The 13,311-nt window shown below is 41.6% G+C and overlaps 1 protein-coding gene across 2 annotated transcripts in view; it reads right to left on the reverse strand.

The window, feature by feature from the left end:
• The window catches only part of KIT (KIT proto-oncogene, receptor tyrosine kinase), a 148,759-nt gene that overhangs the window by 549 nt on the left and 134,899 nt on the right, over window positions 1-13,311 (reverse strand). The gene's annotated exons all lie outside the window — the stretch shown is intronic.

The raw sequence follows: 13,311 nt of genomic DNA on the forward strand, positions 1-13,311 counted from the left end.
AAATTGAGAAAAAGATTTCAGATATTCCTGGTATCTGTTACACACTTTTAGGATTTCCCTTTTTATTTTGCTTAACTGATATGTTCCTAGAGAAATACGTATAAATTAAGATTTTGCCCTTTTAGGTGGAAAATTATTTAAAATTCAAGTTCTGAATGAACTCTGAAAATTTTAATCCTTCCTTTTAAAAGGTGAAAGATTTTCAATAATCTTTCTGTGCCAGATGTATAGGAGGTATTTTGAAATCTGTTACCTCATAAGAGCCTAAACCTTAAGTTCTGATGTGCCCAGAAGATGAGACTGAGGTTCAGAGTGATTAAGAGGCTTGTCAAAGTTCTCACATCTGAATCTGGGTTCAAATTCATAACTGCTACACATACATTCTGTGTTTTTTCCACAGCACCACTGGGACACAGAAGGAAATCATTCCTAATTTACCTAAATTGTTGGTTAGAATTCTTGTATTTATGCTTTCTTAATGAGAGGCTCTCCAGAATTCCTTATGCCCCACCGCCCCCTCTCCCCTCCTGCTACTGCGGCTCTCCATCTCTACGACTCAGCTCCTTTAACTGCTGGCAGCTGTTTAGTACCAGGAACTATACTGACAACATCTAACATACGAGTATTCCTACTTGAGCATAGATCATTTGTGTAGCAGGTCCCTTTGTTATAAAAATGAGGTACTTGGGAAGACTGAAAGCAATTTGGGTTTAAATTATTGTTGGCTTTGTGAGCCAGGGTGAATCAGCAAACTGATAAACATGTGCCTTCCTTAAAACTTGTACCCAAAAATCACTAGGCAAAAATCAAATCTCCAAAAATGGAATAGTTTTGTTGCAAATCCCTAAAACGATTACATTGTCTGCAAGCTCTGACCATACATTATTAATAGATTTTTAGAGAAAGAGTTTTAGCAAATGCAGGTTTTATGGTTTTGACTTCAAACACAAATACTTTAGAGATGTTTCAGGTTGAATTTCTTCACTGGATGGGTTTTGGCAGGTGAGGGGTGAAGTGGTAGCTGAGACTCAAGAGATTAGCTCTTTTATTTTGGAATTCAGATTTTGTTGAATGTTTATATAAATACAGTACTGTAGACTTTAGAGCTAATGTAAATGTCATATTCTCTTTAAGCTGACTCTGCACCCTTCCTTTCATTCCTCCTTGGCAGTCCTGTTCAGAATTCCAGCAGCATTCAGAGTGGGGAGGCAGTGTGGTGTAGTGAGATGAGTGCTGGGGTCACCTAGCCTGTAACCTGGGTACTCCGCCTTATATCGAAAGTGTTGAAGTGTTATGTTCAAATCTTGGCTCCACCCCTCATTAGCTGTGTGACCCAGTACAATTCGCTTAACCTCTCTGAGCCTCAGTTTTCTTAACTGTAAAATGGAGATAATAGTTCCTACTTCAAAATATTATTGCAAGGATAAATGAGATGATATGTGTGAAAATGCCTGGAATAGTCTGAGACCTTGGGGTCACCCCTTATTTTGCCAATAATGGAATAGAAAATACTGGTGTGTCTATTGGTATGTAGACAATGCAATCTTACATTTCTCAAACTTTTTTATAAATTGGGTGCATAGGTTCCTGTTGGACTCATCCAAGGACAGTCTTTGGAATGTATGTGTATGTGTCCACACCTGCATGTTATCTGGGAGAAAGATAAAATTGTGATACTTGGAGAAATGGTTAAGAGTATGAACTCCTTAGATAGACTACATTGGTTTAAGTCCTTGTTCTGCCATGTGGCCTTAGGCGAGTTCCCTAACCCCTCTGTGCCACAGTTTCATCTATAGAAGAGGGAAATAACTTAGGGGTGCTGAGAAGATTCATTGAGTTAATATATGTATATAAAGTACTCAGTAGCAGGTATTTTTATTTAACCTTATATTTGTGATTGGGCTGGAAACAGAGCTCTCTTTGGCTTTTAAGTCCCCAAGTCAATAGCTATGTTCTCGATTTCTAGGATCAGCTAGACATGGCAGAGGAGAAAACTGTGGCAATGAAAGTGACAGATTCCAAGGAGGCTTGTGCCCAAGGAGGTTCCAGGGCAATGAGGCATGAAGGGCACAGGCAATAGGAAAGAAGCTGAGAGCCTGGAGAGGTACAACAAAGAGGGTGAAGAGGAAGCAACAGTATACTGCAGCGCCAGGACCCATGGGCTGGGGTTACTCTCCATCTCCCACTGACGACTCCTGTGTTGAAGGCAGGATTTGAGGCTTGGGGGTTGGGGCTGTGGCAGGTTTCCCAGGTCACCTACATGGAGATTAGTCAGGCAGAGCAGAGAAAGCTTGTAGTTTCTCCTGGACATCTGTACAAATGTTTAGGCCTCTTTCTAGAGTACTGTGTTCCTAGAGTACTGGCTAGCGAGGAGGGGAGAGAGCTCCAGGAGGTGCGTTTCCCCCAGGACCTGGAGGATTGAAGCCGTCAGACCCCAGGACAATTAGCAGGTGACAACCAGGGTTAAGACAATGGAGAACGGTGGCTACACAAAGCTATGCCTCCAAGGCTCAAATCTATGTTTATAGATTTAATGCAGGAGACCCAGTTTCGATCCTTGGGTCAGGAAGATCCCCTGGAGAAGGGAATGGCAACCCACTCCAGTATTCTTTTCTGGAGAATTCCATGGACAGAGAAGCCTGGTGGGCTACAGACCATGGGGTCGCAAAGAGTCAGATATGACTGAGCAACTAACACACAACACATACTATTAAATGGGCTTCCCAGATGGTGCAGTTGGTAAAGAACCCACCTGCCAATGCAGGAGATGCAAGATATGCACTCTCGATCCCTGGGTCAAGAAGATCCCCTGGAGGAAGGAATGGCAACCCATTCCAGTATTCTTACCTGAAAAATTCCATGGACAGAGGAGCAGTTCATGAAGTTGCAAAGAGTTGGACACAACGGATTGCACACACATATAATATTAAAAGTACAGAGTTCTGGGAAGTGGGGGCTTATCGTCATGCTAAATTCATTAGAAATGATAACATGGAATGGAAACAAGTGACTTGTTTCATTGCTCGAACTTGGGAACCAGGCTTCTGCTATTTTCTCACTGTGTAGTTTTAGGGGAAATTACTTAACTTCTCTTCTGACTCAGTTTCCTCTTTATTATGGGTGAATTGTGTTTCCCCAAATTCATATGTTGAAGCTCTAACCACAGTATCTCAGAATATGGCTAAGTTTAGAGACAGGGCCTTTGCACAGATGATTCAGTTAAAATGGGGCCATCAGAACAGGCCCTAATCCAATCTGACTTGTGCCCTTATGATACCAGGAAATTAAGACACAGACACCAGAGATGAGCAGGCACAGAGGGAAGACCATGTGAAGATGCACCAAGAGGGCTGCCATCTGGAAGCCAAGGAGAGAGGCCTTAGAGGAAACCAAACTGTGAACACCTGGATATGGACTTCCAGCCTCCAGAATTGTGAGAAAATTCATTTCTGTAGTTTAAGGCACCCAGTCTGTGTTATTTTATCATGGCAGTCCTAGAAAATTAATACACTTGTCTATAAAAATGAAAGTTTAAAATAATGGCAACCTCTCAGCTTCCCTGGTGGTCCAGTGGCTGAGTCTCTGCACTCCCAATGCAGGGGGCCCAAGTTCAATTCCTGGTCAGGGAACTAGATCCCACACACTACAACTAAAAGATTCCTGCGTGTGGCAACTAAAGAATTGGCATGCCACAATGAAGATCGCAGACCCTGTGTGCAGCAACTAAGACCTGGCGCAGCCAAATATAGACACTAAAATAGTACCAATCTCATGAGGTGGTTATGAACTTTAAAGAAGATATTCCATGGAAAGCACTTGCTACCTTGCCAGGGACTTCGTTAACACTCAATAAGCATTAGGATTACAGAAGGTGCATCTGCAAGTTCTATTATATTGTGGGGGGTGGATGGTATCGGGAAAGGTTCTCCAAAATGCATAGGTAATGGCTTAATGATACCTATTATGTACTAAATACTTATTAGATTTAGGGTCCTGTTTAGGATGAAAGCAACAGAAAAACATTACAATACTTGAAGGAGATAAAATGTATCTCTCTCTCCTCTGCCAATTTCTGCAGGCAAAACAATCCAGGGCAGTTATGATGCTCCATTATGTTACAGAATTAAGCTCTTCTCTATTTTGTTAAATTGTCCTGTGTGGATTTCATTCACTAAGTCTCCTCATTGTCCAAGATGGCTATGGGAGCTCCCACCATTTCATCCCACTTTTATACAAGATGAAGGATGAAAGAATAAAGAAGTGCAAATTCTCACCTTAAAAACACTTCCAGGAAATTACCCATACCTCTTCCTCTTGGATTTCTTTGGCCAGGACTTTGTCCCATGCCTACACTTAGCTGCCTTGGAGACTGGGAAATAATAATCATTATTTATTCCAGATAGCCAGGAACCCAGCTGAAAATCCCAGATTATTGAGTGAGAAGAGACATTTGGTAACAAAAATGGATCTTCTGTCACAATGCAATGTGCATGGACTTATGAAATAGCCACCATTATTATGTTACCTTTGTCAGATGGCTCAGATGGTAAAGCGTCTGCCTACAATGCTGGAGACCCAGGTTCAATCCCTGGGTCGGGAAGATCTCCTGGAGAAGGAAGTGGCAACCCACTCCAGTATTCTTGCCCGGAAAACCCCATGGACGGTGGAACCTGGTAGGCAAAGAGTCGAACCTGGGGTTGCAAAGAGTCGAACACGACTGAGCGACTTCACTTTCACTTTTGTCAGGTGGGGAAATTGAGGCTTGGTTTCCTCTTGAAGGGCCATAGCATCTAGGAAGCAGCCAGGGTTTGATCTGATCCCCAGTATTTTTCTGCTATAATCTATCCTCTTAACAAATAAGAGTGAGTGCTTCTCATACAATCAAGGGTCCTCAAAGTGACTGCGACAAGCTCCCCAAAACCGCACTGCCATCAGATGGGAGATTATCCAATTAGGGAGCCATCCCTCAAGTCAGACATGAAGAAGAGTGCTTTATGTCTTACCACAACGATGCATAGAAACACATCTTGAAGAAAAGTCTAACATCATCTTGCCATTCCTGGAAGATGCTCAGGGATGGGCAAGAGATAACTGCCTGGGATTTGGGGATCCCCTCCCCTGAAAGTTAGATTGCTGGTGAATTTGTAACTAGAAGGAAAGAAGCATATATATATATATGTGTGTGTGTGTGTGTGTGTGTGTGTGTATACATGAAGAAAAAATGACTGCTGGTCTGGTTAGCTTAAAGATTTCCAGGGGAAAAAAAAAGAAGATGACAGAAAAGTTGAAAGAGTAAATGTTAGACTGGAATAGGAAAAAAAGCTTCCACTAAAATGTCAGGGGGAAAGAAGTGCTGGAAAGTGAGGCCATTAACAAATGAGCACGTGGGAAAGCTGGTGACTGCTTTTCAAGGGGAGAGTTTCCAGGCTACTTTTCTAGAAATGCTCATTTCTTTGTCTTTTTTATTCAGCTCATTTATAGGTGTCCAATATGGAACATCTATTCTCTTGCAGGCAAGCAGGTTAAATGCAAAACATGAAAGAAACCTCACTCTGATGAGTCAGACCAAGACTACAGCTCCAGACAGCCCAGGAGACTGTATGGGGGATTGAGAGTGAGAGTCTCAGAAAAAGAAAATCTTGCCACCCAAGCCATCAATGAGGGCAAAAAACCAACAACGATGCCTTGGACTAAGAAAGGGTGGGTGGTGTGGAGCATGACTGAATCCCAACACTGTCAAGATAGATGGGCAAGACAGAACAATCAGAATCTTGCCTGAAAGCTGAGATTTTTGTTGGATTTTTATTTTTAAAGTTTTTTTTTTTAATTGTTGAAGTATAGTTGATTTACAATGTTGTGTTAATTTCCGCTATACAGCAAAGTTATGCAATATACATATTCTTTTCCATTATGGTTTATCACAGGATATTGAATATAGTTCCCTGTGCTATATAGTAGACCTTATTGTTTATCCATTCTATATATAATATCAGTAGTTTGTATCTATTAATCCGAAACTCTCAATCCTTCCCTTCTCCACCTCCCCTTCCCTCTGGCAACCACAATTCTGTTCTCTATGTCTGTGAGTCTGTTTATGTTTCATAGATAAATTCATTTGTGTCATGGGCTCAGATGGTAAAGACTCTGCCTGCAATGCAGGAGACCTGGGTTCAATTCCTGGGTCAGGAAGATCCCCTGGAGAAGGGAATAGCAACCTACTCCAGTATTCTTGCCTGGAGAATTTCATGGACAGAGGAGCCTGGTGGGCTACAATCCATGGGGTTGCAAAAAGTTGGACATGACTGAGCGACTAACACTTTACCTTAGTTTCCACATCTAAGTGACGTTGTATGGTATTTGTCTTTCTCTAAGGGGTTCTTTATAAAGGGCCTGACTAGTGTGTTCTTTCATTGGCCTGGAGGAGAGAAATAGACACTGGGACTTATGGAATGATGTTCCTCACGTGCCAGGAATCCTTCAAATTCCTGAAGGAATTTAGCTGTGGGGGGTGGGAAGGTGAAATAGGCAGTCTGATGTGGTCTGAAGGATGGAGAGCAGCCAGTATCCTTACACGGATCTGCCTCTGGTCCTGTCCTGGTATCTCGTACCTTCCTGTGATAACCCTCCACTGGGCTAAAGTGTTGTTCATTCAAAGAGCCTGTTGAGAGGCAAAGATTCCCTAAAAGGGCAACCCATTAGGCCCGAAGCGCATTTAGCAGGCAAGTGTTTCTTAGATTGTTGCTGTTGTTTAGTCGCTAAGTTGTGTCAGACTCCTTTGTGACCCCATGGACAATAGCCCACCATCATCCTCTGTCCATGGGATTTTCTAGGCAAGAATATTGGAGTGGGTTGCCATGTCCTTCTTGAGGGGATCTTTCTGACCCAGGGATCAAACTTGCGTCTCCTGCATTGGCAGGTGGATTCTTTACCACTGAGCCCCCAGGGAAGCCTTGTTTCTTAGGTTAGGGGGCTACAAATGCTTGAAGTTGGATGAGTAGACCTGACTGGAACATTAGCAGGGAGTAGGGAAAAAGGAGGGGCAGGGGAGGGGTCCTTAAAGGGAGAAGGACTGGGACCTTTGAGATGGGAGAGACTGGATGAGGGTGGGATCAGTGTTATAAATGGGAAGATGTGGGGGCTCCTGAAGGTTTCCTATTTCTCCTCCCAGGTTCTGTGAGTTAGACACGTTCTCATCTAAGGCTCTTATTCTCCCTCAAGCCCACTTACAAATTCACCTTGGGGTAGTCCCTGGAGAGGATATGCCTCACTTTCTTTTAATTATTAAAACAATAAAATAATAGCACAATCATTAAGCATTGGTTCTTAATTTGGGATGGAAGTGATCATTAAATTCCTCTGAGAATCTAATGAAAATTATGCTTCTGCTTCTAAAAAAATCATTTTATGCACAGCCACACAAAATATTATATATTATTACTTGATTTATGGACACTGTGGGAGCCCATCTCTGGATTCCATAAGAAGTATAGCCTCCTGGTCAAACTGCTCTGATTTATGTTTTAATAACTCTAACTGAGATTTCATTTTGCACATTTCTTCTAAGTCTTCTTCCATATGCATACATAATTGTTAACACACAATCATAATCTACATAAAATTTACATCTTCTACTTTATAAAATCTAACATTGTCTTGTAAACATTTTTCTGTGTTTCTATATAGTCTTCATAATTATAAATTTGAATGAATGCATACTATTACATTGAATTGTTGCAGCATAATTTTCTTAACTCTTCCTCAATGATTAGGTGTTTAAATGGCTTCTAATTTTGTAGTATAGATAATGCTGCATTGAATATCTTTATATATTTATCTTGCTTCTGTTGAATGTTTCTTTCAGACACATTCCTTGGAGTGGCTTTACTGAATCTAAGATTAAGAGCATTTATACAGCTCTTGAAATATGATGTCACATTGGTTTCCCAAGGGGTTATAATTTTTGCTACAGCCAACAACATAGAAGTGTCCCAGTTTCACTACACCTTTTCCTATAATGGATATTGTTGGGAAAAATTTTTATTCTAATTTAATATTTGTCATACCATCCAGGGTACAGCCTGATATTAGGTTACCAAGGGGTGAAGTGGAGAATGAGAGGAATGGGTTGAGAGAGTGGGAAAGTCTGACTCTACAATGAGAATGGATAAAGCTTCTCTATTTTTAGAAAGAGCTGGATCCAGGCAGGAGATGTGCATTAAGAAGAACATCTTCTGACTTAGGAAACAGTAGATCCCCATTTCCTGCCTGTTCAATCCCTTCTTAAGCCTTCACTTGTAAATTCCTCGAGTCAGAATGGAAACTGGGAGCTGAGATTTGGTCAGGACCAACAGAGTTACCCTGGATCATTTTGTAAGGCACCCACCAAGGGCTTCCCTGGTAGCTCAGTGGTAAAGAATCTGCCTGCTAATGCAGGAGATATGGGTTTGATTCCTAGTCTAGGAAGATTTCTTGGAGAGGAAATGGCAACCCATTCTAGAATTCTTACCTGGGAAATCCCATGGACAGAGGAGCCTGGCGGGCTACACAGTCCATGGGGTCACAAAGAGTTGGAGATGACTTAGCAACTGAACAATAACAGCAACATGTTAACGGTCTATCCTCATGGGCATGTGGTTCTCAAAAAATTGTCTTATGCTTGATAACAATGCTGTCCAATAGAAACTTGCAGGTCACTGGTGGAATTTTTAATTTTATAGCAGCCACATTAAAAAAAAAAAGAAACAGGTGAAATTAACCTGAGTAATATATTTTCTTTAACCCATCATATCCAAAATACCAGCATTTCAACATGTAGTCAATACAATCATTAATTGGATATTCTACATTCCTTTTTTCACACTAAATCTTTGAAATCTGTATACTTACAGCACATCCCAATTCCAACCAGCCGCGTGTCCAGTCCTCCCTACTGTGTGTGATCCTGGACTGAGTGCATCTCTGAGTGTCAGCTCCTCATGGGCGCGTGGGCTGCACCTTTTAATGTTTTGAGCTCTGGGAAGTCAAAACCACGCTCTTTATCAGGAAATAGCACTTCATTAACACTATAAACTGTCCTGGGTCAGATGGCTCACGGTGGTTGCAGGGGAGACCCTGGGAAATACTGGCCGTGGGCTGTGGTACTGCAAAATATATAGACGCAGGTCCCACATTAAACACTGAAGTAAGATTTTTGGGGGGAGTCTGGAAATCTGTATTTCTAAAGCAGATTTTTAATTATAGGTTTTAATATGATAATACATGGTGCCTGTTATTAATAGGAGGAAATGGAGTCCCAGAGACAGTGAATGACTCACACATGTTCTCATAGTTGGGGGTCAGCCAGCTCTTGAACCTTGATCAGACCCACCAGGCTCCATTCCATGCCACCACCAACCGGCCCCATCCCGGCCCCCTACCCCGGGTCCATTCTTCTGCCAGCACAGATTCTGCCAATAAAATACCTGCTGGTGTGTGACAGGCATCAGTGTTTTTGGAATACTCAAAATAACTTTTTGGGAAGGTAAATTGTGTTTACCCCATCAACCCAAGTTAGACAAGGAAGAATTACTTTCTTCCTCTAATCTGGTTGTGTCCTAGGTTGAAATTGCCCTCTTGTCAAATAGTAATAAAAAAAATCACGTGATAAGACACGTGGCCACAAATGAAACTCCTGGCCTACCTTTCACAAAATTGATAGTCCTAGCCCGGGTTCTATTTTTCAGTGTGAAATATGCAGGTGTATACTTAGATCAGAAGGGTTGAAACAAATGCCTTGGAGACGTTTCAGAAACAGAGACGACCTAGCCAAATTGCCTCTTCGGCCGGGGTCATGTGGGAAAACGCTCTTCAGACCCAAGTGTGTTAATGAAACAAGAACAGCCAGAACAGCAGGTCCGTAAACATCCTGATGACAATGGGGAACACACAGCTGGGCTGAGACCAAATCAGTTCAAGCAAACGTACTTGTGCTTTTTGATCCAAGTCCTGGATGAACGGATGCAGGGGAGGCAGCAGCTGCTACACAGCTGGACTCGGGAGGCATGTGATAGCGTGACTTGCAAATCATGCTTGAAAAATTCGTTCTCCTGAGCTTGGACGTGAACACAGTCACATGGGCCCCCAATCAGCTCACACGCTGCAGCCAAGAGGGAGGCAGAAATGCAACCGGGCTGACGAGAAGGATTAGCCCCCACTTCAGGCTGGCCAGGGCCGTCTTTCAAGGAAGGAACTGTCCAGGAAATGCACTATATTTGGAAATGACCCTAAATTTAGAGTAATTTGAATGATGGACTGGCTTGAGCAGAGAAAGTTTGACTGAGAGATGCTTAAATGTATTCCCTAAGTGTGGAAGCCATTTGTGGAGTATTTATCAGATGTTCTGAAATGAAAGGCATTTCTGAGTCCTTCTATTGGTCCAATATCTAAGGTTTGCAAAGAGCCTCACATTAACTTTCCCTTCACAAATGAGGAAATGAGGCTCAGAGAGATCAAATAAACACTGAATGTGTGTGTGGGTATGCACACAGTTATATATACACCCCAGGAATATACACACTGTATTATACACACAGCTGACCTGTGAACAACATGGATTTTGAACTATGCAAGTCCACTTCCATGTGTTTTCTTTCAATAAATATATTGGAACATTTTTTTGGAGATTTGCAAGAATTTGAACAAATTCACAGACAAACTGCATAGCCTAGAAGGATCAAAAAAAAGAAAAAACTATGTCATGAATGCATAATATGTATCTAGATACTAGTCTGTCCTTATATAGACACCAGATGAGTGATAGTTAAAATCGATAATGTTCTAGTTTTCTTATGGTTTTTTAACATTGCTTTCAAATAATTAAACTACTGTACATATGCTTCTCTCTCTGGAGAAAAGTGAACCTTAGCCTATCATCATGGGTTAGTGTAACAATGTTTTTAATACATTGAAATATGACTGTATGAATATGACTGTAATACTGTATGCCATACAAATTTTATAGTGATTCAGTTGTTAGCGTACAGGCCAGGCTGCCATGAAGCAACCATACTACTACTTCTTTGTTATCAATGCGTGAATCATTATACCTGTAAATAGACATGAATTTCTTATTCATATTATCTTTTCATTTTGATATCTGGTGTTAATAATACATATGACATCTACAGTGTTTCAAATTATATAAGACAATATTGATGTGGGTACTGACAGATGATTCATCTTCTAAATGTTATCAAAAAGACAGTACAGCCTGAAGATGTATTTTCTCTTACTATGATTCTATTAGACTTCCCTGGTGGCTCAGATGGTAAAGCATCTTGCCAACAATGTGGGAGACCCAGGTTCAATCTCTGGGTCAGGAAGATCCTCTGGAGAAGGAAATGGCAACCCATTTTATTTTCTCTAGTTTACTTTAAGAATACAGTATATAATACATATAACATACAAAATATGTGTTAGTTGACTCTTCATATTTTTGGTGAGGCTTCCTGTCAACAGTAGACTGTTAGTAATTAAGTTTTGGGGAGTCAAAAGTTATACACAGGTTTTTGGGTGGTTGGGCCCTCTAAACTTCGTGTTGTTTGAGGTGCAACTGTATTTATGTCTCCTATAGCATAGTGATATAAGCATATAGTCTATATAAAGAAACATAGCTCTATTCAACAAACCTTTACTGAACAGTTACTAGGTCCTAGGACCTGAGTAGCTGCTGTCTCGACAAGGCCAAGAGATACAGGGATGGCTGCAGCTCTAGTAGAACTTGCAATCTAACTGGGAAGAAGGCATTCCGTAAATAACTGTAATCTAAATACATAATTAGAGTCTGGAGTAAATACTACAAGAGAAGGGCATGGCAACCCACTCCAGTATTCTTACTTGGAGAATCCCCATGGACAGAGGAGCCTGGCAGGCTACAATCCATGGGGTGGAAAAGAGTCGGACACGATTGAGCAACTAAGCACAGCACAGCACAAATACTACAAATGAAAAGCACAGGGGTCTTGAGAAAGTGAAAGAAGAGGGGTCTCGCCCAGCCTGTGGGAGAGGCCTTTGAGCTGAGATATCGGGATGAGCAGTCACTAACTACAGTCTCTACACTACGTCCACTGAGGATATGGACATAAAAACCACCACAACTGGGGTTTCGCCACAGAGAAGGCAGAAGGTTCTCCACAAAGTTCCAGTTTCACAAAGCTCAATTCTAAGTCTTCAGTTCAGTTCAGTTCAGTCACTCAGTCGTGTCCGACTCTTTGCGACCCCATGAACCACAGCATGCCAGGCCTCCCTGTCCATCACCAGCTCCCGGAGTCCACTCAAACTCATGTCCATTGAGTCGGTGATGCCATCCAACCATCTCATCCTCTGTCGTCCCCTTCGCCTCCTGCCCTCAATCTTTCCCAACATCAGAGTCTTTTCAAATGAGTCAGCTCTTCGTATCAGGTGGCCAAAGTATTGAAGTTTCAGCTTCAACATCAGTCCTTCCAATGAACACCCAGGACTGATCTCCTTTAGGATGGAGTGGTTGGATCTCTTTGCAGTCCAAGGGACTCTCAAGAGTCTTCTTCAACACCCTAAATCAAAAGGTAGGGCTTCATGGAAAATGAGGTTGAAGTCCTGCCAATTTACTAAACACTAAGAATGGAACGTAACATAGAAAGGGAAATTTGCGAGCAGGCCCTTGTTTGCTGCCCTTTAAAGTTGCAAGAAGATACTAGCAAGAAGCACAAGTTCTGGCACCCAGAGCTCACCTAGTTTTGATATGGTCTGTTCTCTTCTCTCCTTCTTCACTTTAAATTAATAGATTCATGTCAGCTAGCCTATTCATCTTCATTATATATAGCCGTTTTTTCATATTAAATGCTCATCAGTTGTCTTCTAGATTCCAACATTTTTAAATGATATACAACACAAGGCAAGTTTTATTTATATTTGCACATGCACACACAGAGAGTAAAATAAAAGGCGCATAGGTAAAATCAGAATCAATTCCTAGTGTTTACCGCTTCAGGTCACACAAATTCTAGTTAGCATGGCCTGGTTGTCTAATTAACCTTGAGGGTCTTCTTAAGCAAATGGTAAAATCATCATAGTATCACAGCTATTTTCTCAAAAATAGCGAGTTTGAATTCTTGCTGTAGTCATTCCTAAATTAAGGAGAGACTTCCTGCTCCTGGCTGCTCAGATTCAGCAGTTTCCAGGAGGCAAGGATGTCAACAATTTGGCAAAAGCAGAAGGAAGAAGAAAAAAAAAAAGGCAGTAGAATCCACATGAAGTTTCAACACAGCAGTTGCCTTGGCGCCCATTTGGGGGGTT

Source organism: Giraffa tippelskirchi, chromosome 1 (assembly GCF_054371585.1).
Source record: "Giraffa tippelskirchi isolate mGirTip1 chromosome 1, T2T-mGirTip1v1.2.pri, whole genome shotgun sequence".
Lineage (NCBI taxonomy): Eukaryota > Metazoa > Chordata > Mammalia > Artiodactyla > Giraffidae > Giraffa > Giraffa tippelskirchi.